General features: G+C 46.7%; 1 long non-coding RNA gene across 1 annotated transcript in view; it reads left to right on the forward strand.

The window, feature by feature from the left end:
* Window positions 1-279: 279 nt before the first annotated feature.
* The window catches only part of LOC113627243 (uncharacterized), a 230,310-nt gene continuing 205,719 nt past the window's right edge, over window positions 280-24,870 (forward strand). Inside the window, exon 1 of the long non-coding RNA XR_003435483.1 lies at window positions 280-374. This is a non-coding gene — a long non-coding RNA (uncharacterized LOC113627243). The remainder of the gene's footprint in view (window positions 375-24,870) is intronic.

A 24,870-nucleotide genomic window follows, 5' to 3' on the forward strand; every position in this document is an offset into this window, starting at 1 on the left:
AACTCTTCATATGCATCTCATTACCTCATTTAATCCTCTTTTTACAGATAAGAAAACTGAGACACAGTCCTTTTAAGTACATACAAAGTGCTTGGAGCAGATCTCTTGGTAGATAGTAACTGGGACATAATAGTAACTTGCCATGTAGGAGTCATATAGTGACTTGACTCTTGATATCTCCCATGGCCTTGTAGACGGGCAAAGCCCTTGTCTTAACCTGTCTTGGACGGAAGATGCTATCTAAAATCTGTAACATGAGTTTCTCATATTTTATCCCCATAGCAACACAATGCTGTTATGGCTCCACTGTCCCCGTTGAGAGTCCGGGAGAAGATGGCAGAGGGAAGAAAAATACGTAGCGAGGTCCCCAACAGGTAATAGAATTATTGTAAGCTCTGAGGTTTTACCTAGTAGTAACATCTTATTTACCTCTCATTTTACCTATGTTCTCATAGAGCTGACTCTGTAGCCTAGAGGCATGCTTGCTTAACCAAGACATTCCACCCAGTAGCCAGGAGTGAAATGAAGGGCTGACAGTTCACAGCTTTGCTTCCCAGAGGAAACCACACGGAGAGGGGTGTGCGGGCTGCCGATGAAAGGTGTCTGTCAGCATTTTTAGATCATTGTAAAAGATTCCGTATGATTAACAATATTTTCCAACAATTGAGAAGACCACATTTCTCCTATTATGTTCAACGGTAAAATCCCATTCAAGGCTACATTAAACCAAAAGCCAAAGAAGTTGAAAAATATGGGTTGCAAAATATACTACTGAGGAAATGCAAAAACAGAGAAAGCAGCACTGACAACCTTAGTTTCCAACAAACTTTATTCCAGGCCAAATAATATTAAAGGAGACAAAGAGTGTCATTTTACAATCCATGGTAAAGATAAAATAGCCATGAAAATTTATTAGCCAAATGACATAGCGTCAAGATACATAAAACTAAAAACGTTAGAAATAAAATGGGAAATCTAAGGAAACATGTTGCTTTAGGGAGACAGTAACACACCTCTCTTACTCAAGGCAGACAAAACAGACTAAAATAACTAAGTACATAGACAAATTAAAATAATAAGACTGTTCATATATTAAAATGTTTCACCAGAAGATTTATAAAATTATATCTTATTCCGAGCCACAACAGTAAGCACAATAAATTCCTTAAAGCAGATGTTTTGTAAGATCAACTCTCCAAATGTAACGCCGGATAAATACAAATCAAAAATAAAAAGAAACAAATAATAACGAACAGTAAAATTTCTCTGTAAACAATTTTGGGTTGATGAATGATAGGAAGTCAATTGCTAATTACTTAGAAAGAAAATAAAAGTAAGAATATGCCATCTTAAACACATGTTATACTGCTAAAGCTTTACTCCAAGGCAAATTCATATAGTAAATCAATTCCTTATTTCATAGGAAGTAAGAAAAGTAAGCTAACAGTCTCTTTAAAATGTTAGACTGAGAACCCAAAACTAACCTAGGGAGACTAGGTAAATGCAAATGATGAAAATAGGAACAAAAAGAAATTGAAATAGAAAATAATTATCAATAGAAGAAATAGATCATTGCAGGAAATGGTCTCCCCCCACCCGTGCCCCCTGTGTCATAGAATATCGAGAGTAAATAAAATAGATCAACTAGATCAACTTCCGATAATCTTATTAAAGAAAAAAAAAAAGGAATCACCGTTCACCCTTAAGGAAAATTAAAGAGATACTGGATAATTGCAAATACAGAGAACGTTTAAAAATAAGAGAATCCAATTATAGTGCACAACTTGAGGTAAACACAATGATAAAATTATTGATAAAATCAATTATTTAGGAAAGAAATAGAAATAACTGAAATTGCCTCCAGGAAAAAAAAAAAGTCCTGCTAATTAATTGCATAGACGAGTAACCACAGAAGAAAATGAAAGTGTACTGCTTTAATGTGGCAAGCAATTTCACTGATGGGTTCTCTCAAACTATTGAAGATCAGATAATCTCTGTGACTTATAAATTCTTCCACAGCATAGACAAAATATGAATATGTATTTCTAAGCAATGCCACAGACTATATAGATTTGATATTCCTTTCTACTAAAATACCTTTGACGATGCAAAAAGACAAATTAGCAAAACAACATAAATTTAACAGAGGACTGTAGAACCATATGCTCTGAGTTTATGTAATAGATTTAATAGAATTCTAAGCACAATCTCAAAACCAAACAGGCCCCACAGTTCAAATAATCTAGAGAAAAGTCTGAACCTATCAAGTTCTCTCTCTCACATAAGTATTTCAGTGCACATACATACGCACGTACTCTCTCTCACATGCACACACACACACACAAATACAGAGCTTTGAGACTCACCCTCGCTGTCTAAGCTTCACTTGAAGTCCCAGTAGTTTCACTGATGAGAGTGGTAGGTGACCATCCACAAACATTGTGGAAAATTTATTATAAACGTGGAAGTTCTAGAAGCCTGCTCAATGCTCGGGCTTCCATTAACTTCTGTACTACTGCTTGCTTTTAAAGACATGGAAATAACCCAGGGAGATGCAGAAATAAAAGTGGTGGCAGGAGAAATGTTTCATTCTGGATTATTTATTTGCGTGAGAAAAAGTAGCATAACTAATGGCAGGGAACCCACTTGTTGGAGCAGGACAAAATTAAACCTGACCCCAGTGAATGAATGGCTGTGGCCAGTATTCCAGGGAACCTGGGTGGTGACTATGACGCTATTGACTCTGGCTCCTAAAAAGCATAGGTTTAGTTTTATTCCTCCCAGTTTGGGATGAGCCAAATAAACAAATAAATAATTTTTAAAAATCACTAACCTGAGGGGCTTCGCTTAAGGGAAAGGAAGTTTTGCTCTGGAGACTCAAAGAAAAAGTGTATCTCTAAAAGTTATATTTTCTAAGATAAGTTTAAAATGTAAGAAGTCCAAGGCGAGTCCTAGAAACAGCCTCTGTGAAACAGAATCAAGGTGGTACATGAGAGGCAAGAGATTAAGATGAATGCAGAGGGGCAAAGAGAGTCCCTTGGGAGAAGAACAGAGCATAAGAAATCTCAAAGCGTCATGGTGGAATTTTAAATGTGCATTGGAGGCAACAGAAAACAACTGACATCACAGTGGAATCAATGACATCCCTGGAATCAATGATGTGGACTGAAAATAAGAGAAGACACGTTGCAATCTGCCATATGTTCCCACTAGGAGATTTGGAACATATTTTAATTTTACTTTTTGGTAATTTAGGATCCTCCTTTTAATTTCCAATTTTTCACTCTGCTCTAATCAACTGATTCTTTTAGAAGCTACTGGACCTACGTAGACTATGTAGACTTCTGCTTCTACGCAAAAGTACCCCAGCCTGCTGCACAGTTCTTGAGTCACTCAACGTTTCTCTTCTTCATCACCCTCTCACTAGACCCCCAATGCCCATAATTTCATTCTGAGTGAGATCTGCCTGTCTTCCATCCCCTCCAAGCTTTACCTTTTAGGTGTATACGTCTTCTAATCAACTATGTGGTAGAAAAGCAACTAACCAATTTTATTAGAAGTATGTGAAAAAATAACTGCGAATAGACAAATTTTTAAAATGGTGCTGCCTGAGGCCATGAAGAATTCTTCTTTGAGAGTCAGTTCAGAGCATTATGATCATTATTTTAACTCCTCAGTGGGTTTTTTCCCCCTGGTTCTTCTGTCCTTATTCACTTTCATTCTACATAGCAGATTGATTTCGTTATTTAGGTGTTTTGTATATAAAACCATCTTAATGAGTATTGATTGAAGCGCACGTTTGTACAACCGCCTTGGAGGTATCTGTAGAATAAGGCCATTGGGTTTCTTCTTGACTAGTTCACAAAGATGCGGTGTCTGTTGTTTTAACAGACCTAGGAACTGTTATCTCAATTGTAGGAACAGTTGGAAGGATTAGAGATGAGGATTAACAGAGAACCTTTCTTTAAGATTCCTGGGAGCTGGGATGAGCCCTCCACTCCCAGCCCCAGCTATTCTCGAATTCAGGGAAAGCCTGGGCTTGTACTTTCTTCCAAGCTTCCTTTCCTAGAGCTGAATGCAGCTTCAGAGCTGCTGAGGGACCATGCCTCTCTTCAGCCTTGAAATTTAGTTTATGTGGTCCCAGTGGAAAGAGAAGTAGGGTAGCCTCTGCGTAGGAAGTGTCGGTTACTGCGTTGGGACCATTCCCTCCAGCCAGGTTGCTTGACTCTTTTTATTTTATATTTTTATTAATTATTATTGGAATATAGTTGCTTTACAATGCTGTGTTAGTTTCTACTGTACAGCAAAGCGAATCAGTTAAACATATACATAGATCCACTTATCCACTTTCTTTTAGATTCCCTTCCCACTTAGGTCACCACAGAGCATTGAGTAGAGTTGACTCTTTTTACATGGAGGACTCCCCAACTTATGTTTCCGCCATCTTGCTCTCTAAAGCTGCATGGGGTGGGCTGGGAATCTGCTTGTGGGACAATCAATTAATCACCTGCTCTCCGACAACCCAAGAACTAGAAGATCCCTCTGTGGGCATTTTTGGTAGTTCCCATTGAGATAAATGGGGATTCTAAATTTTAAATAAAACAGCCTGAACTACTAGGTAGCAGGAAGGGCCGAAGTTGTTCTGGGAACCGTGTATTTTAGCTCTTTTGTTTAGTGGTTTACTAGGTGCTATCATTGCGCTGGTATCATTGACTTTATTTGCAAAATAAATAAGAAGGAGAAGAAGGAGGAAAAAGAGGAGGCGGAAGAGGAGAAAAAGAAGAGAGGTGAGCCACAATATGAGGGTCACTTTTCTCGAGAGAGAGGAGTTTGGATATAAGCATCCCCCATGAGTCAGCATCCCCCCTAAGTAAGAGAGAAGGAACTTTTACTGTCATGCGCAAGCCAAAGACTAAAGAGAAAATAAAACAAAACAGACAGACAGACAAACAGAACTAGTTAGTTTTTCTCTCTGGAGACTGTGAGGAATGGAAAGGCAACCTAACTCCCGAGCCATGAATCCTGACTCAAGGAGTATGACACATGGAGTTAGGACTTTAAATGAGGAGGGATTTTGGAAAACTATGAGTTCAACTCCCCATTCTGGAGAAAGACATGGAGATCCTTCAACAAATAACTCTCACTCTTTATGCACGTTTTTCTCAGTCTGCTTCATATCCACTTTGGTCTTCTCCATACCGTCACCCCTCAAATTAGCAATAGTGGCTACGTTCTAGCTTCATTTTCTTCCAGTTTCCGGTTCTCCTTCTCAGTCCTGGGGGCTGGGGCAGACTTTATATAGTGTCTCGGTCCTGAGTGCAGTTTGGGTGTGGAAAGAAAGACTCATGAAGTGAAATTGCTTGCAAGGCACTAGAAGGCTAAGACAAAGCGAATGCCCTAGGGAAGATCAGGTTGAGAGAGCCATGAGCACAGCAGTCTGGGCCGAGCAGGAAATGGACGGCACACTCAAATTGCACCCTTGGAGGAGAGGGGAGAGGGGTGCTATGCCAGGAGCGGGACGTGGCCAGCTTGAGGAAGCTCTGCAGGGAGGGTGTCTAAGGCAGAAGTGCCCCAATCTTACTCTCCCGCTCCTGAGTCTTTTTGTGAGGGCGCCCCACTGGCCACATCCGAAGACATGCCAGAAGGTAAGTGAATCCCCTGATGCAGTCCTAACAGGTGAGCCCTCGAGGACAAGGGCAGGAGAGAGGAGTGGACTTGGAGGGGGTGCGTGGGAGTCGGGAGAAGCCCTACAACTTCGACCCAACGGCTGTCTCCCTGCATCGTGGCATGCGTCCATCGCAGGAGCATCAGTGTGGGAGGGAAGGAGTGGGAGCTGAGTGCCCTCTCCTGCACTGCTCATTAGACAGATGAGTCCGACACCGTGCTGCCTCGCGTGGGACAGGACAGCCGTTCCTAACAGAAAGCTCTCTCCAGATAACACACCAATCCATGGGCGTACAGATGTCTCAGACTCAGGAAAGCACAGAAGCACGTTCTGCAGGACCACTGATAGCATGTTCCCCTCACCGGACTAAAAGAGTAACGGCAACTCATGAAACCCCGTCTGGTTATGGTGCACGTACCAGAAAGTGCGGTGATGTCTTCCATCATTCGATTTTAGTAGAAACTCTTTTCAAATGAAAGTAATCTGTCTTTCTCATGTCTGGGAAGAGTGGTTATTAACTATGGAGAAACTGTCTCTCATAGGAGGTCAATTAATTACTGCCTTTTAGAGCTGCTTCTTGAAAAACAGCAATTAATTTCACTGCGTTCTGGGTATTTCTTCTCCAAACTTTATCCTTTTGAAATCACTGTTATTCTGGGCAGACGTGGAGACTTGGTTATTTCTGAGGGCTTTACAGGAGATCGTATTCTGTCTGTTTGTTTGTTTTAATGAATGCAGGGATAGAATTAGGTTTTAATTATCACTGGCACCTTTTCACTATTGGAAATAGACTTAAGAAGACAGAAAATGGGAAGAATTCATACTGAAAGGGGAGTTGATAAATACTCAGAAAGACTGTTTATCCAAACACATCTTAAGTGACAGTGCTATCTGATATGAAAGAATAGAGTCCAGACACAATGTGGGGTATTTCTGTTTACTGATTAATATTCTTTGCGCTTTCCTGGTCTATCTAGTGGGTTAGTTCTTCTGTAAGATTTTTCTCTGGGCGAGAAAAATCAAAGAGACTATTCTCACCTGTTCCTCAAGCTTTTAACTCAGGTTCAGTTGCATTATCTTTGACTGGGTTGGACCCTGCTGCCCTCCCATTTGCTTTCTCAAAAAGCTACAGAGAACTTGACTAGCTTTTGTCCAAAGGGCGGTGAGCAATGATTTTTCATTGCCAGGGATCATCTGGCTGTGGGAAGTAGCCACATCTGGGTTTAGAGATGTAAGTTGGGCATTTCATGCTGACCTTGCCAGGCCTTCCTGAGGCTGTGAGCTTTCAAACCATTCTCATAGGTAGAAACCGAGGTTTCTCAGCCTCCGCACTTTGGGCTGGCGGAGTTTTGTGCATCGGGGCCTGCTTTGCAGTATCCTCAGCCTCTACCCACTAGATGCCAGTAGCAACCCTTTCCCCTCAGCTGTGATGATCAGGACTGTCCCCAGGCATTGCTAAATGTCCCCTGGGGTGGGGGTGGGGCCAAAATCATCCCTAATTGAGAACCACTGATATAAACCCAACTATTTATAGCCCAATAATATGAGGGTTGTGGTTTTTGGAAAGACTCTGTGTATTAGGTTCAAGAAACAGAACTGATAGGATATAGATAGATATAGATATGGATACAGATATGTAAGAAGAGATTTATTTTAGGAATTGGCCTGTTTGACTATGGAGGCTGAGAAGTTCCATGGTCTGCCGTCTGCAAGCTGGACGAACAGGGAAGCTGGTAGTAGAATTCAATTTGAGTCCAAAGGCCTGAGAACCAGGAGTACCGATGTGCAAGGGCAGGAGAAGGTGGAGGTCCCAGCTCACCACAGAGAGCACATTCTCCCTTCTTCCTACTCTTCGTTCTATTCAGGCTCTCAATGGATTAGATGACGCTCACCCACATCTGTGAAGATAATCTACAGGTTCGAATGTTAATCTCTTTTGGAAACACCCTCACAGACGCACCCAGAAATAATGTTTTACCAGCTACCTGGGAGTCCCTTAGCCCTGACAGGTTGACACATACCATTACCCGTCACGCCTTGCTCTGTGTGTTCAGGCACATGTGAATTTCGGTCCAGTCTCTGTCAAAAGCGAGCTCTGGGATACTTCCTCATCTCTGGAGCCTAACAATGTTGACCCCGTAGGTTTTGGTGGTAAATATATGAGCTTGCAAAGTGCTTGTTACTGAGCCCAGGATACAGTAGGGGATCCAGGAAAGCTGTTTCCTGCCCACATGCAGAAGCTGGTAGTGCTAAATAGACCGATAGCTGTAGTGGAAAGAGAAAAGTCATTCCCTTCATTGACAGATGTTTCTACTCTCTTTGCTCTGTGTCAGCTGGAAGAGATGTCTGTCTCTGTTTCATGTGTATCACTTCACATGAGATTGCTTTTCTTTAAAAAGTAAGTGTGTAAGCAACATACAAGCACATTCTCATTGCAAAACTTCCAACACCACAGATAAAACTTGAGTCTCCCTTGACCTTTTACCCCAAGGTCACCCCCATCCCCAGAGGCAACCGTGAGCATCAGATTAAGGTGTTTCCTTCTCAGGTTTTTATATCATTATCAGTTTGCGTGTATAAACACGTTTTAATCTTATACATAGTAATCTGTTACCTTTTTACCGCATATACTGTTCGTGTATGGCTTATTCATTTTAATTGCTGTTTGGGCCATCCACAGTCTAGGGCCTTCCGTTGTTTCAGATTTGGGGCTATCACAAACAGTCCTGCTGTGAACAGATTAGGTCTCATGGGGCATTTATGTATAATAGTTACCGTAATAATTGTTGAGACAGAGATGGCATGCATATTTTAAATTTTAACAGAAAAGGCCAGGTTGCCCTCCAGAGTGGCTGGAGCATTGTACATTACCAGCATTCAGTAGCGTCAAATCTTTTTTTTTTGCCAATCAGATGGAAACAAACAAACATATATTGTTTTAATTTGCATTCCACTGATTACTGTCCAGAGGAGTATATTTTCTTATGTTTGTTGGCTATTTTTTCCTTTTGAGATTTGCTTCTTCCTTCCTTGTGCCTGCTTCTGTATTGGATTGTCACCTTTTTCTTATTGATTGTATAAATATTTAAAATTTTTTTTTTGGCTGCGTTGGGTCTTCGTGGCTGCGTGTGGGCTTTCTCTAGTTGCGGCGAACGGGGGCTACTCTTTGTTGCGGTGCACGGGCTTCTCATTGCAGTGCCTTCTCGTTGCGGAGTACAGGTTCTAGGCATGCGGGCTCAGTAGTTGTGGCTCAAGGGCTCTAGAGCGCAGGATCAGTAGTTGTGACGCACAGGTTTAGTTGCTCTGCAGCATGTGGGATCTCCCTGGACCAGGGCTGGAACCCATGTCCCCTGCATTGGCAGGCGGATTATTAACCGCTGCACCACCAGGGAAGTCCCTGGATGATTAATTTTTATGTGTTCTGCATATTCATTCTTTGTTATACACATCGCACAAGAAGAGATTTTAAGACACTGCACAGTAAGCATTTCAAAGGGCATCGGGTTAAAAAGCTGCTATCTGGGATAATCAGTGAGCGTTCCCAGCTGTAATGTGTCCCCATCTCCTTGTCCCTGCTTTCCTAATTACACCCCTGATGTTGGCTTTCCTCAGCTGCAGGTACCTCCCTGAACCTTCTCGATCTCTTGCATCCTGGGCAGTCCCCCACCTCCGTGCCTCTGAGCTCAGCGGCTGTGGCCTGTGCCTGCCCCGGGCAAGTACAACAGTGTTCCTTGCAACCTTCCCTTCCTCAGAGCTGCATTCCCAAGTGTGCGACACAAAACACCATCCATGGAATACTGATAACTGTTGTGGGCAAACAAGACTCATGACATAAATTTGCAAAACACTTGGTTGAACCAAATTCATTACCTTTTCTCACTGCAGGCCAGTTTTTCCTCTCAGTGCCTTTGCTGTGACACCCTGCATGGTGTCCCTCCAAGAGGGGATGAGTTAGCAGCATTTCCCAAATGCCTTTGACAAGACAGGACTTCTTTCCTAGAGCTTCTCTTCAGCCCACCTCACCACGGAGGATGCTTCAGGGCATTTTGTCGTGGTGCACGCAACAAGGATGTGGCTTGAAAGCTGTCACAGGCTCTTCCTGGAATTGGTTTGTGTGTGTGTGTGTGCCATGCTATGTCCTCTTTCCTTTGTGTTCTGTGGGTATCTCCCACACACAAGGCGTGGCATGCAGTAATTGTTCCACGATAGCAGCTAGATGATGGGTACCAGCAGGATAAATGTGGGAAGCTGGGGTAGAGCTCTCAGGATGGTGCTGTTTGCAAATTTTCAGGCCTGGGTTTGATGAGCCGTGTGCCTTTGGAGCGTCTCCTTAGCCTCCATGGGTAGGAGTTTGCCTGCTCTACAGTGGGAATAATAATATCTGGTTGCCAGGCGCTTTTAGGCAAATTGAATGAGATAAAGGATGCACCAGCCTAAAGCAGATGCTCAGATGGGTTCAAACAATAACGTGTTTGTGGTTTGAGTCTTGGCACAGTGTGCAGTGTTGGGAGACCCAGAATCTCGAATGTTCTCTGATGCCCCAAATCCATTCATTTTTCAGAGAATTAGGTAGCACTTAATGTGGAAGTAATTCGGGGGGAAGAAAACATAGAGGCTCTCATCCTTTCTCATGGTTCTTCCTAGGGGCATCCCATCAGTTTCCTGGTTTTTCTTCACCCTTCTGGAGCAGCAGCTTATCACACTTGGCAGTTTTTTCATCATTTGCAGCATCAGCCCATCACAACCCCTCGAGATACCTGCCCCCACCAGCGGGCATCACTTCCTCAGAGATCTGAGTCCTGACTCTGTGAGACCCCTCCCCCAGAGCTTCCTCACACCAACCTCTTCTCTTTGTGTTCTCAGCCCTAGCAAGTGGTAGCTACTCCTACAGTTGGTTGAACTGTGACGCCCTGTGGTTCTCTTTTTACCCTTTCAAGTACCTAGTTATCAACTTTATTCCTACTGAACAGTTCTTTATACTAAGTTCTCTCTGTTCAAACAACTGGGTTGGGTTCTGTCTTTAGAGTGGACCCTCACTGATAAAAGAAAAAGGACGAACAGAAGTAAAGAAGGAAGGGATGGGTTAGAAGGAAGAATGGACGTCGCTAGTCCTCTAAATCCATGTCTTGTGCTCACCCCTGGAGCTCTCAGCTGCCAGCCAAGTCCGTGACCGGCTGACTCACACCCTCCTTGCTAGAAATCTGAACACTCGGTGCACGATGCTTCCCTCAAGCACATTAACACATTCACCATAGATTAGCTGGCTAATCATGATGTGTCTCTTGTCTCCTCGTGGGACTGGCTGCTCAAATGTGTTTTTCTTTAAGGTGATGGAAAGTCATCAGTAATTCATTAACGTGTTCTGGTGATGTTGATTGCTGTTATAATGATTATTACGTGGCTGTATTAGGTTATGGGTATTAACGTTGTCTCTTTGACGGGAACCCGTTGATGAGCCACATGCACTTCCCGTAGAGACTCAGCCCGTGAGCGTGGTATTTGGAGGCAGAGGGAGACCAAGGACTTTTCTAGCGATGGCCTCGATAGTGTGTGCTCTGAAGTCAGACAGCCTGGCTCTGCCTTTAATTACTTAGACAATTCACTTAGCTTTCCTGCTCTCAGTGTCCCCACCTCTAAACTGGGGACAATGATGATGATGATGATGATAATAATACCTCCTCATAGATTGTTGGCAGATTGAATAAGATCATAGAGCTTAACATATCTTCGGGCACCCAGTATCTTTTTAAAAAATATTAATTAATTAATCTGGCTGCGCTGGGTCCCAGTTGTGGCACGTGGGATATTTTCTTTTTAGTTGTGGCATGCGGGATCTAGTTCCCTGACCAGGGATCGAACCCAGGCCCCCTGCATTGGGAGCATGGAGTCCTAACCACTGGACCACCAGGGAAGTCCCAGGGTGCCCAATATCTATCATTGCTTCTATAAACAGCTCCAGACACAACAATTTTGAGCCCCGAAACCCTTCTTTCTGCTCCAACTCCAACTTTTAAGCTTATTTCTCTCATCAGGTACCCATTAAGACAAAGAAGTGGATAGGCTGTATCTTTGTGCGCCAGGGTAATCTAGAACAGTGCCTGGCCCTTGGTAGGTGCTTCATAGGTGCTCATTGAATGAATGAGTCTATTGGTAAACCCTGGGCTTTGCGATCATAAAGATTGAGACTGAATCCACCATCCAACACTACATGAGCTGGATGGGATGCTGATTCTCCATGGTCCTCATGTTTCTCATCTATAACCAGGGACAATAAATATCCACCTTACTGTAGTGGTTCCCGGGAAGCTTGTTAAATAAGATGCATATTCCCAGGCTTGTCCCTGGAGATGCTGAGTCAGTAAGTCTGGAATGGGCCCTGATGCTTATATTCCAACAAGCTTCCGGGGAGGAGGGGGGTGGTTCCATGTGGGTGCCCTGAGGACCACGCTCTGAGAAACACTGCATTGCAAGTTCATTGTGAGACCTCAGTGTGGCTGCAGGTGAACTACTCCTGGCTGGGGTCCAGTCAGTCTTAACACCCTCCCGCTTCAGTGATTGAGAGATCCTTTGTGGTGGGGCACCTTCTGGATTTTATGTCAAGACATTTGGGCTTAAATGTCACACCTGCCAAAAGACAGCTCTGAGAGATGAGGTAAATTACTTTTCGGGCTGTCTCTTTTTACCTCATATGTACATACAGGTTTGAAGGGATCTTTTCAAGAGTATCACGTGAGAAACTATGAGAGAAACACTCTGCAAACCATAAAAGGTCTTTCAAGTGCTATGTTTTTCATTTTATGGGTTCATTTTCTTTTTTATGATGAGCCCCTAAATCCATATCCTTAATCCTAAACCAGAAATGGCTTCTTTTCAAATAGAGAATCGTTTATAAGGTGAATCGGAATTAAGGTAGCCCAGGGGACCACTCGTAAGATACAGAGGCCGTGTCGAAAGGAGACACAAGTATCAATGACCAGCCTGAGGTGACAGGTGCAGGGCCTGAGGACGGAGCAGGCTGGGACGAGTAGTGGTCTGGCATTGTGCCGCTGCCCAGTGCCCCTCCTCCCGTCCCTGCTGAAGGCTCCAGGCTGGTCCACACCGCTCACTCCCCAAGCTCTAGTCTCCGTCTACACACCTCTCTCCTCCTTTCCTGCACTCTCCAGGGTGGGGTCAGGGAGCATCCAACACCTTTCTTGTTGTCACCTCCATGTTTCTAATTATGATGAGAAAAGGCCACGTTTCTGGAACTCAGACCCTGGCAACTGTCTTTGATTTAACGAGAGCTGATGACAGGGAGAGTCAACGCGTTTCTGAGTCAGACAGACTTGAGCTCGAATCTGTGCCCTGTAAGCTTTCTGTCTCTGATGCATCCTCGCAGCCTCTGATCCTCACTCTCTTCCTTACCTAGAAGCTGCTGCTAAGGATAAGTTCCTCTCTTGATTGACGTGATCAATAAATGGGGATCAAGAGTGGAAGAAAGAGGCATTAATCGAGCACCTACCGTGTGCCTGACCCTTTGGCTACGTTAGTCTGTACGATCCTCACAGGCCGGTGTTCTTGGGTTATCCCCGTCATCATCCTGTTAGAGCCAGGTGTCAGGAGCACAGGGATGTTTGCCCCTCCCCTTCACTAGGATCTCCCCAGCGTCTAGAACATGGCAGACGTGCAGTCACGCATTCTCCCTTTGGAAGGAAATGGATTCTACCAGAAACGAAAGTATCAGCAATCCACCAAAAGCTGCATGGCCTGGAAATGCCAGAGCAGGAGCCCAACCCCAGCCCGCCTGCTTCTGAGGCCCCGACACTGTCATGCGCAGTCACGTGGGTGGTCCAGCTTTCAGTGCAGGGACAGGCTAGGTGTCCCTGCCACGCTCTGGACCTGTGTGCTTGGGACCTCTCCTGCCTCCCTTAGATCTTTACCTTCCCCCTCACTATCTCTCAGACTCACCATCACCTCATTAACATGCAATTGCACGATTCCTCAACATTATAGGAGAAAGCAGTTAGATAAAATGAAGGGAAAATAGTAATATTTGCAAAGACCAGTAGTACTGAGCTTTCCACCTTATCTAGGGGCTGAATGCGCCCGTGGAGCCTCACCACCCTGACCACCTGAAACCCCCCAAGGGTGGAGTGGGGTTTTTTTTCACTTCTGTCTCTTATACGATACATGATCTTTACATTTTGCCCACCGTTGTGAAATCTAATGGCATCATTTTCATGCACGGACACGGGCCTGCCAGCTGACAGTGGTTAGCAATTCTTATTACAAATATATCTTCTAATTCCTGAGCTAGAATTGTAAAGCTTTTCTATAGTGACACTGAACCAAAATATCAAAATTGCTCAAGCCTTTAAAGAAAGCGGCAGCAAAAGGTTGCGGAATGCCTTGTAAGTAATGCTGCGGCTAGGCTGTCCAGAATACAGATCGGATGGCGGCCTGAGTTCTCCTGTCACCTCAGATCACCCAGGAACTCAGACTCTAAGCTGCCAGTGCCTTTGGCAGGAGTTTGAGCAGAGAGAAAGAGAAGGTGAGGGGCAGGGGTGAAGAGAGAGGGAGGGGAATCTCTTTGAAAAGAAACTTGTGCAGAGTTTTTATCATGACCACTCTCTGGACGTGGAAGGGCCTCTTTGGGGTTTGGAGCAAAAACACTGAAACAGGATGCATCTGTCAGGTCCCACCCGTAGGCCTGCGGTCTGAAGGAATCCTCCTCCCTCTTCTCAGGCCACATCCGCTTGGAATTTCCTCAAGACACAATCCACCATTCATATTCCTAATGAGGGTACCTCTTCATTTCTTCCCTCCAGCCCCGGGCGGGCAAAGGTTGTCTTCTTTGGTGTCCCACCACCTCCTGGGCTTCTCTCTATCACAGAAAAGCCAGTGTAGACAATTGGGAAACATTCTGGCTTTGAAGCTGAGGTGAGCTTCTGTTTTGGGCATATGACTTAGGATACAGGGCAAGACATCTTACCTCTCAAAGCCTTAATCAATTCACCATCAGATGGGCTTAATGATATTCACTGAGTGGAATTATTTCATGCGTTAAATGAGATAATATGAGCAGCAGCATGAAAGGTAGGGTTTATTTGTATTTGTATGTCTTTTACCACCTGCGATTTGGGGTGGCTCTCTTCTTCAGAAGACGGGGCTCCTTGGGGGAGCCCCTAGACCCACAGCTCTGAAGATGCTGCTAGGACCCAGCCTCTCTCCTGATCTCTTGACTCTGTTGGTCTCTGTGTGCTGGCTTCTTTCTGCAGGCAGGCTTTCTCCCTGTGGTTAGGAAGATGAAAGATGGCAACCCTCAAGTAGCATCACGTCCTCACAGCTTACCATTCTGCAGGGTCAGGCTGCGGTGGAATGGAGGAATCTTTCCCCCACTGCGATCCACATAGGAATCTCAAGGAAGGCTGGTTGGCACACCTGGGTCACATTTCCACCCACAGATCCCATGTGGGAGATGGGATAGCACATGCCTAAGTATCGACTCCCTCTACCTCCTGTCCTAGTGTTCTGGAATGGGGGTGGGCAGTATGGGTGCCTATTCCCCCAGGACCACAGGAGCAGGAATAGTTATTCAATAGGAACAGACTGCTGGCACCAGGAAAGGGAAGAATCCCTGGGAAGTCAAAACAAATAGATGTGCATTGCAAGGCCAAACCCTGCTTAATAAATTAATCAACAAACAAACGCATGACAGCAGGGTTTTGAGCGAAGAGCCCTGGCTTGGGAATAGGGTAAATGAAGTTCAAGTCCCAGTGCCTCTGTTGACTCGGGTGACTTTGTATGTTGGGACCTTGCCTCTCTGGGGCTGGCATCATGGGCTACAGAACTTTCTGGTTGGATTAGAAGATCTCCAAGGCCCCTTCCAACTTGGCGTGTCTGTTATCTCATGCTGCTGCTCTTTAAGAAAGAATCGTAGGTTAATTGGAACAGGGCTCTTTCGGCAGGCTCTGGAGAAAACCATATAGATATCTATAGGTTAAATAGGGTAATGGCAGGCTTTCCCTGACTGGGGAAGTGCAATTTAGAAGATGAAAAATAAGTAAGACTAGCCGTCGTATTTGGGACAGTGCTGAGCTCTCTTTAGGGAAGACCACAGACACGGGCGTTCTGCCAGCTGACCGTGGGAGGGTCAGGTTGTCTGGCAGGAGGGATGAGCTGGGGCTATAAGGACAGGGACGGCACAGGGAAAGCACATCATTGTTGCCATTCTCAGGATTAAACACAATGTGTTGGGCGATGACTTAGCCTTGCATTGAATAGGTGAGGAAACAGAGGCTCAGAAAAGGGAAGGAACTTGGCCTTGGTCTCCCAGCCAGGACTGGGGTCAGAGAGCCCCTGGACTGCATTCCTCAGGCCCCATGGAAAGGTCTGAGTGGTACAGGCCATGTGCTGGCCTTGGCTCAGGGATGGGGGCCCACCCTAATGTGAAGAGCCAGTATCAGGCTACTCGACGTTCAAGGCCAGGCAAGAGGGAGACAAGGGGCCCGGCCCCCACCTCAGCAGCCATCTGGGGGGGCGTGGGGGGCTGTTGTCCGAAGCCCAGAGCCCTGGGCTCCTTCCTGTCCTTCCCACACCCCTCCTCCTTCTTTCTGCCTCCCAACACACATGACATGGACTCCGAAGGCCCGAGGAGGGCTCTGCCGTCTAAGGACTTGAGTGGTACTCAGTTCAGTAGACAGGCGGCTGTTCGTGGCCCGGATTGGAGCCGGAGGGACCCAGCGGTCAAGGCCCCCGGGGAGGGCTGGGCCCTGTGCTGCGGGAGCTCTGGGTGCTGCTTGCCTTTCTCAGACCAGCCTTGGTGACCGCTGGTCACTTTCCCCTGCCTTTGTTTCTTTCCTCATCTATGTCTGCCCCTCTCTGACATTTCTTCCTTTGGTTCATTTGTCCCTTATGACTCCATTTGCTTTTGAGTTTCTTTGTTCGCTTTCCGCCTCTCTATTCATTTCCTTTCCCATCTGCGCAACCCTCTTTTCTCGTCTCTTGCTGTGTCTTTCTCTGCCTTGGGTCTCGGTCTTCCTCTCTCTGCTGCCATCCCTGATCCCCCCGACCCCTGCCCTCTCTGTTTCTTCCTTTGCGGAGCTCGGCTGGCTGCACACACAGCCCAGCGCCTCCCTAGCTCAGCGCCATCTCACCCTGGATCTCTAGGTCCTGGGTGGCTTCTTCCTGAAGGCCCAGGCCTGGCCCCTGATGGAGAGCCTCCCCCTCCGGGCTTGTCCCCCAGCTCCTCCCTCTCTGAGGCCCCCTCAGCCTGGGGATGTTGATGAAGTGCTCTCTTCACCCCAGTTGGGGGCCTGGCACTCTGGAGAGTAGAGGGGGCTTCGGGGGCAGCGAACCGAGACGTGAGGGCTCACCCCTGGCTCTGGGCCGGCCCGGCTCCCCTCTGTCTGCAGGCTCCCCCTCCAGAGACTCCACTGCCCTTGCCCACCACTCTCCCAGTGGACTTGAGGGCTCAGGGAGAGGGCCGTCTGCATAGTGGGTCCTCAGTAGATGCCACCCCCATGTCCCCAGCCATCTCCCTGTTGTATTCCAGGGGCAGCCCTTTACCTCTCCGGTCTAAGATTGTTCACAGACTCCACAGTCAAATAAGCATTTATTGAGCACCTCCTGTGTGCCCGGTGCTGTGCTAGGTGCTGTCCTAACGCCTGTACCTTGGGAAACAAGCTAGGCATGGCCCCTCTCATCACAGACTCATGCGCCACGCGCAAAGTCAGACAGCAAGTGAGAACCGACGGTGCCAGGTGGTGAGGGCTCTGCCTGGGGAATTGCAAGACTCTGTGGGTCCTGGGGGTGGGGGGGTGGCACCCAACCAGGTCAGTGAGGTTTAGGGAAGCCTGCCCTGAACAGATGCTCTCGCAAGCTGAGACTGAAGGATGTATTAGATTTTCCTGGTAAAGGGGTGGGTGTACGTGACAGGGATTGGAAATCATCCCGGTGGAAAGAACAGCCGCTGTGAAGGCTTCAGGTCAAGGAGAACGTTTCTCCCCATCCCTTGTTCCCCAGGAGAACACACCTTCATCCTTGAAGATTCAGCCCAGCTGAGACCCTCCCTCCTCTGAGTTCCTATAGCCCCCTCCCCCGTTCCGCCAGGAGAGCCGTGTGTTACCGCTTGACATCCTGGTCCCCTCAGTGGACAGGGGCCATCTCTGACATCCCAGAGCCTGCTACCAAACCTGGGATCGTCAGTTCTTAGTCAGTGTCGTTGAGTTCTGATTTATGAACAGATGGAAGGGTGGAGGAATTGAAAAAGAAAAAATGACGGTGTTCTGGGCACGATCCAAACTCCGAGGCTGCCAAAGCTTCCTTCGTCCGCCCAGGCTCCCTCCAGAAACCCCGTTTCTTTCCAGCGTCCTGGGGGTTTTGTAAAGGCTGATCCATCATTGTCTCCAGCTGCCAAGAACGCCTTTTTGTCCAAGAAGTCAAACTAACCCCCAAATATTGGATGCGTTTGTGTGTGTTTCCTGCAAGCTGAGGCATGGCTTTCGAGAAGTAATCAATTCCCATTGACTGGCAAAATGTGACTTGTGTCCTCTTGGCCAGTTTTGGACGGCAAAGTTCATTAAAAGCAGGCATCTGGCAAGTGGACACCCCTCAGTGCTACGGTAATAAGGACTTATTATGCCAAGCAGCAGGATCTGCCCTAAAGAGTCCCTGGCATGATTTCGTGGGGACTTGCCCATCTGCAGCAGCATTTTTTGTAAATGAGTAATTTGACCATGGTAAAAATCCATGAGGAGTTTTTCCGAGCTTGGCCGGTGAAGGGTTGGGAGAGAACTCGATGGAGAGGAGAGGGGGAGCTTTGGCCTGTGGGGGTGTGGAGACCCCTTCCATCCCTCTTTCTCCTTCCTGCTCTGACCCCCACGCTTCTGGCCAGAGATTTCTCTTGTCATCACTGGCAGGAGAGTGGTTTGGCCCCAGGCAGACAAAGGCACTGCTCCGGAGTCTTGTGGCCCCTTGGAGCGGACGGACCCACATCTCTCCCACAGTTGTTTGCTTTCAGAGGCTCCCAGGGCTGGAGCTAGGAAGGTATCCATTGCTTCCTGAATTTGCACAGGGCAGCGGCTTCTGGAAGTCATCAACTCTGAAAGCAAACCGGCACAGGGCCCCCTGAGCGGGCAGTCCAACCCAAAAGCAGGAGTTTGCTTTGAACTGGTGTTTATGGGGTGCCCATCATGTCAAGCTATGTGATGGGCTCATCCGCATGCAGAGATGCCTCATGGTCTTTAGAGCAAACACCAGAGCTGGAGATCATCGACGCCCTGGTTTGAAGGCAAAGCATCATGTTTTGTTTTCCATTTTAAAATGTTTACATGGGGGGGCTTCCCTGGTGGCGCAGTGGTTGAGAGTCCGCCTGCCGATGCAGGGCATGCGGGTTCGTGCCCCAGTCTGGGAAGATCCCACATGCCGCGGAGCGGCTGGGCCCGTGAGCCATGGCCGCTGAGCCTGCGCGTCTGGAGCCTGTGCTCCGCAACGGGAGAGGCCACAACAGTGAGAGGCCCGTGTACCGCAAAAAAAAAAAAAAAAAAAGTTTGCATGGAAGGTCTAAAAGGTTATGCAAAACAAATATTGAATTACTTTTGAGAACTGGAGCTAGAGGGTTGGGGAAGGCTTTGAATTTGTACTTAACATCCTAAATATGTTATTCATAAGTTTAAGAAGTAGTTATTAAAATACTTATTATAGAAAGTTTGGAAAACATAGAAAATAAGACAAGAATAATATGATACCTGTTAGATACGATTAACATTTCCATTTCATCCAATTAAACTAAGACTCAATGCACCCAGATTCATACAGATGGAAGATGAGCCAGGATCTGGTTCGGATTTGGCAATGGTTTCTACCCTCCTGGGGTTTCTGAAAGTGTTTTCTACATGACCCTTGGTCCTAGGAGAGCTTCCTCTAGAGGGATAACGGGCTCCGTGCTCAGATAAGAGTGGGATATGGTGGTTCCATGTCTTGCAATTGATGATTCACCGTCAATGTGCTTACAGTATGTATTTGCTTATTAAAGGCTCTGAGAAGTCCTGTAAACCTCCCATGAAACTGCATTCCACTCATTTTGGAAAATGCATGCTCCCTCCTGCCCCTGCCCATCCAACCCTCTCCTTCCACTGGTGTCTCTGGAGTCTGTGTGGGCAGGTGGGGACCGTATGGTGGAGGCAAGGGAGAAGTGACCTCCAAAAGTCCTCACTTCTGGGAGGAGCGGTGGGAATCTTACTGGCCCACACATTTTTTTTTTAACAGATGAGGGAATTACAAAGGGGAAATGAGAGTGCCTCACCCAGTGTGACAGAGGAAGTCAGTGGCAGGATTTTGACTTGAACCCCAGCCTCAAGAGCAGGACCTGGGCTCCTGGCAGATGTGGCTCCCCACAGAGGCCTGAGGTTCAGCTCAGGTGCTCACGCGAAGCGGGGCCTGCCTGGTCTGGCTGTGGTGTGGCGAGTGTCTCCAGCAGAATCTGATCATGAAGGCTCAGGTTTAGCAGCAGAAATACACCAAGCCGCCTGGCGAGTTTTTTGCTGCGTAGGAGAGGTTATTTCTGGACTTTGAGGATGGGTGGTACTGCTTCAGCCCCCTTTTCCTAGCAGCACCCACTTTTCCATGGCACGTAAGTTTGGGCCTCAGCTGAACTTGTCCTGGAGCCTTCTGGGGGCCAGGCTCTGTGCCCGATGCTTTATCCGGCTCCCCTACTCAGTCTTCCCAAAGGTCCCATGAGGGGGGCAATCCCACCTCTTTCACATTCTGGAGAGGACTAGGTTGCATTGTCACGGCCAAGAGCCCAGGCCCCGGAACCCACTCCCCACCTTCCATGAAACCATCACTGACCAATAGCTTTGAAATCCCAACACTCTGAGTGGCCTGCAGGGATTAGAGATCCCCACACCTTACATTCATTGATTTACATTTTCATCTTTTCCTGAGCATGAACTAGAGGCCAGGAACCATCTAGACATTGAATCCAAAGGTATTAAGACACCTAGTTGGGGACAATTGTGTATAGAGCTCACCGAGGTAGTGGTGCTTGATGAAGCTAATTTCTGGGCGCAGGCAAGCTTAGGAGGGCCTTCTACGTAAGGGACAGCTCAGATGGATTTTGAAGGATGAGACAGGCTTAACAGGAAGGAGCCAGGAGACATGGCTTTCTTTTCAATGGAAAAGCTTAGCTGAAAGGGGTGGAGGTGTGAAACAGCACATCTGGAGGCCAGCTGTAGAGCAGCCCAGGAACAGGGGGGATTTGGAGGGAAAGGAGTGAATCCAGCCTCGGTGGTGGGCAGGGGTCAGAGGCCAAATCTGGGGAATGGCATGAATAAATGCACATTCAGAAAAGAGCCCCGTCTGCAGTGCAGAGGACAGATTAAGAAGGCCCCCAGGGAATGCATGAGAGCCAGGCAGGAGACAACGCCCTGGTCCAGGGGCTGCCTGGTCAGTGGAGCGGCACTGAGACAGTCATCGGAGGTGGGGAGGGCACCTGAGAGGTGAAAGCGAGGGAGGGTCTGCTCAGATGGGGGCTGAGGAGGGAGGGTCCAGTGTGTTTGCAGAACGCAGACCACGGTCTCAATTCCACGTGAGAGTGAGGCATTAAGGGCGTATCTAAACACAATCTGATAGCTAGACCTTTGGAAGTCTTTTCTCATACATTAAATCACTAATCAGTCATGTTTTAGGCATACCAAGGGCCAGGCAGTGGGGAAGGTCCATCCTAGGTGTGGATAATAAGGGAGTACTTCGTTGGCAGAGAGTTGGATAAAAATCAGTCAACTTTCTCTTATCACCTTACGCCGGAAATTCTAAACAGTGTGAGGAATAAAATACAGCTCTCTGGCAGGTAGATTTCTCCCACCACTGACTGGCCTGAACTTTTCGGTTTGACCCTTCAGCCTCCAGCCTCGCTGGCTGGTTTAAGCTGATCTCATTCAGAGGGCCGTGCACTTTTCCTAGCGGGAGCCCTGGCAGCGGGTCTGTTTGGCAGGCTACTAAGTGTGGCTTGGAGGGCTTTTGAGTTTCTTCCTCAAGAATGTTTGTAAGGGCCTCACTCTCCCTTCATACATCCCCTCCGCAGTCTTCAGACTCCAGAACAGATTGCCTTGCCGCGTGGGAAGACTCTCACAGCTTCTCGTCGGCAGATCTTCAGGTGTATTACTGATCAGGGTCTCTGGCCAGGAGGAGGCCCGGCCCTTCTCCTCCCCAGGGAAAGCACTCTCGGTCTCTTAAGTCATGTAGATGCCCCCCCCCCCCCCCCACCGAGGGAGCTTGCAATGTTTGGCCTTTCTCTGAGGCAGCAACAGTGATTCACAAGGAACGTGCAAAATATTGCTCGTGGTGGGTGCCGTGTCAGGGCCTCTTGGTATTAAGGCCCTAAATAAAGCCTCATAGTGAAGGGAGTGGGACAGGGAGAGCAACTGCAGGCGATCCTTCCAGAAAGGATCTTTGGAGTCACTGCCTGAGAGGGTAGAACCTGGCAGCCGGCCCAGAGGAGGGCAGGGGTCAAGGCTCTTCTCAGATGGGGCTCTAAGGCCTGATTGTAAGTTGCCAGCAGCGTCCTCAGCTCTTCTTGCAGCTGCGAATCTCCTGCCCCTCCGCCTTACGTTTTCATGCACGGACTTGGGGGGCTCTGATTTTGGGGTGGGGGTGGTAGTGGGGTGAGGGTAGGCCAGGGACACTGGGACACAGCACCTGGACAGAGGGACACAGCGTTCACCAGGAATCATATTTTGTATGCTCCTCCTGGACCAACCTGGCTGCCCCAGAGAAAGGTCAAGTTCCTACCTCTACTCTGTGCCCTAGAGCAGTGGCTTGAGATGGCAGTTCTGGGTCATGCCCAGCTCTCAGGTGTGTGCCTCCCAGTACATGCCACCTAGGTCCAGGTTGAGACTGCAGATGCAGCAATTGTTATCCACAGATGTGGGACGAGCATTTGCTGGCTGATGACAAAACCCTTGGGTAAGTCTGCTCTCACTGATACTCCTTCCAACAGGTCAGCTCACGTGAGGCCTGGTTCCCCTTACCGTCACCCAACGTCCAGACTGATACACATTTACTTAACCGGTGGTAACGCTTTGGGTGAAAATGGCATCTTATGTTGGTTGCATTTTTGCTTCCTGATTACCAGTGAAGGCGAATACTCTTTGATGTGTGTTGTCGGTTTATGCGTCTGTTTCTGGGAATTACCAGTTCAGATCCTTAGGTCATTTTCTGTTGGCTTGTTTATTTCATCTTTTACCTATTGATCTGTAGACATGTTAATATGTCCCCATCTTTCATCTTTTTTTCTCATCATGAATATTTTCTCTGTTATAAATTTTGAAAATATTTCTTGTAGTCCAGGGTTTTGTTGGTTCCCTTTACAGCATTTGTGTTTAGAAAGCCTGACTTAACCTCAATATTAGAAATATATTTCTCTGTGGTTTTTTTTCTAATTATTTGACATTTTTACTTGTTCGACGTGTGATGCTTTAATAATTCTGGAACCTATCTTTGTGACTGATGTTAGGTAAGGAGCTAAGTAGGAATCTACTTAGTTCCTTATGTCATATGAACAGGCAGTTGTTTTCACACCATTTATTGAACTGTCCAACATTTCTCAACTGATATGAAATGCTTCCTTTGTCATGGTGAATGTTTCTATACGTATGTGTTTTTGTATACATATGTGTGGGTGTGCATTACCCATGCCTAGATCTCTATCTGTATATTTGCATTCATAATTTGGTTCTGGTGCCATTTTTGAGGTCTTTGCACTGTAACAGCAATATAATAGAACTCTCCTAAGTCTGTTTTGCTTAGCACATTTAGCAAGTACATATCTAGTGGCTGGACATAAAGAGCTACGTTTCCAGGGGTCCTTACCTTCTGAGAACTCTCATGTCCTTGTGAGTGTGCTGACACTGGACATGTTTTCAAGGCTGAAAGATTTATAAATAGTTAAATTACCATCTGAAATCCTGGAGTGGATCCTGCAATAGAAAGACATTAGAAAAAACTGTTGGTATCCAAATGAGGCCCGTAGTTTAGCTAATAATATTGTACCAATGTTAATTTCTTAGCGTTGACAGTGATGACAGTTATGGAAGATGTCAACATTAGGGGAAGCCGGATGAAGGGCATATTGGAAATCCCCCCTATTACTGTTGCAACTTTTAGTAAATCTAAAGTTATTCAAGGATAAAGAAGTTTACTTAAACATTTTATTTTATTTTTTTGATCAGCATGCAATGTTGATGCAAAAACAGTAGAGATGCAATCACAAGCTCCTCTGGGGCAGTCAGTGAATGTGTCCCAGAAGGTGGAGCCTCTGAAGAGTATGGCTTCTGAAAGACTCTTTACCACTTTGGGATTTGGTTCTCATTTTTCTCATCCATATCATGGGAGAAAGTTGTGAAATGAAGCCCTTTCCCCGTTTTGGAGATAGGGTGATTTGCTCTGTTGGGAAGTCCCCAGGCTCAGAATTCTTTGAGCATCTGCAAATGATGCTTAATGAGTTTTGCCTTCAAGCAGGCATAAGTCATCAAGTTGTAATACTGAAAGAGTGAGGAGCTCAGGTCAGAAGAAAATCATTTGAATTGCGGGTCGACAGACTGGCCTGTTCTGTGGCACAGCACTTAAATTCTCAGAGCCTCGTTTGCTCATCGGTAGAATGGGGATTAAGAAACTGCTACCTCTCAGGGCTGCCATGACACTTGAACATGGTAATACATGTGGAAAGCATACCTGTCAGTACCTGGTGTGTTGTCAGTGTCTATGAACACAATTCCCTTCCTCACTTCCCTCACTCCTGCAGCACTTTAACTCCTGTTCAGACTAATATGGCAGCGAAGGAGCTTTGGTTAACAGCTGAAATCTCATTTAGAGTTTGTCGCCATCCTCTTCCAAACTGTCATATCACTCAGTGGTTACGTTTCTTTCTGGTGCCGGGGACAATCAAGCAGGCGAGATACTTTCTCAGTAATGCAAAATGTGATTTTTCCAGGGTGATATTGCACGGGAGGACATGGGAGTTGAAAGGAATTTTTAGTAGGCTCACTGTCACAAATCGGATTAACAGGAAATAAAACAAGGCTCAGGAAGTACACGGGCAGGGTCAAATTTCTTAAAAAGCAGGCACGCAGTCTTGGCAGAGGTTTGAATATCAGCCCCATTCTGGGTGCAAAACAAAGAGGTAAAAGCAGGAGCTTTGGCAGGGCCTCCACATCACACAGACCAGG

Source organism: Aethalodelphis obliquidens, unplaced genomic scaffold (assembly GCF_003676395.1).
Source record: "Aethalodelphis obliquidens isolate GAN/ISIS:26980383/991018 unplaced genomic scaffold, ASM367639v1 scaffold20, whole genome shotgun sequence".
NCBI lineage: Eukaryota > Metazoa > Chordata > Mammalia > Artiodactyla > Delphinidae > Aethalodelphis > Aethalodelphis obliquidens.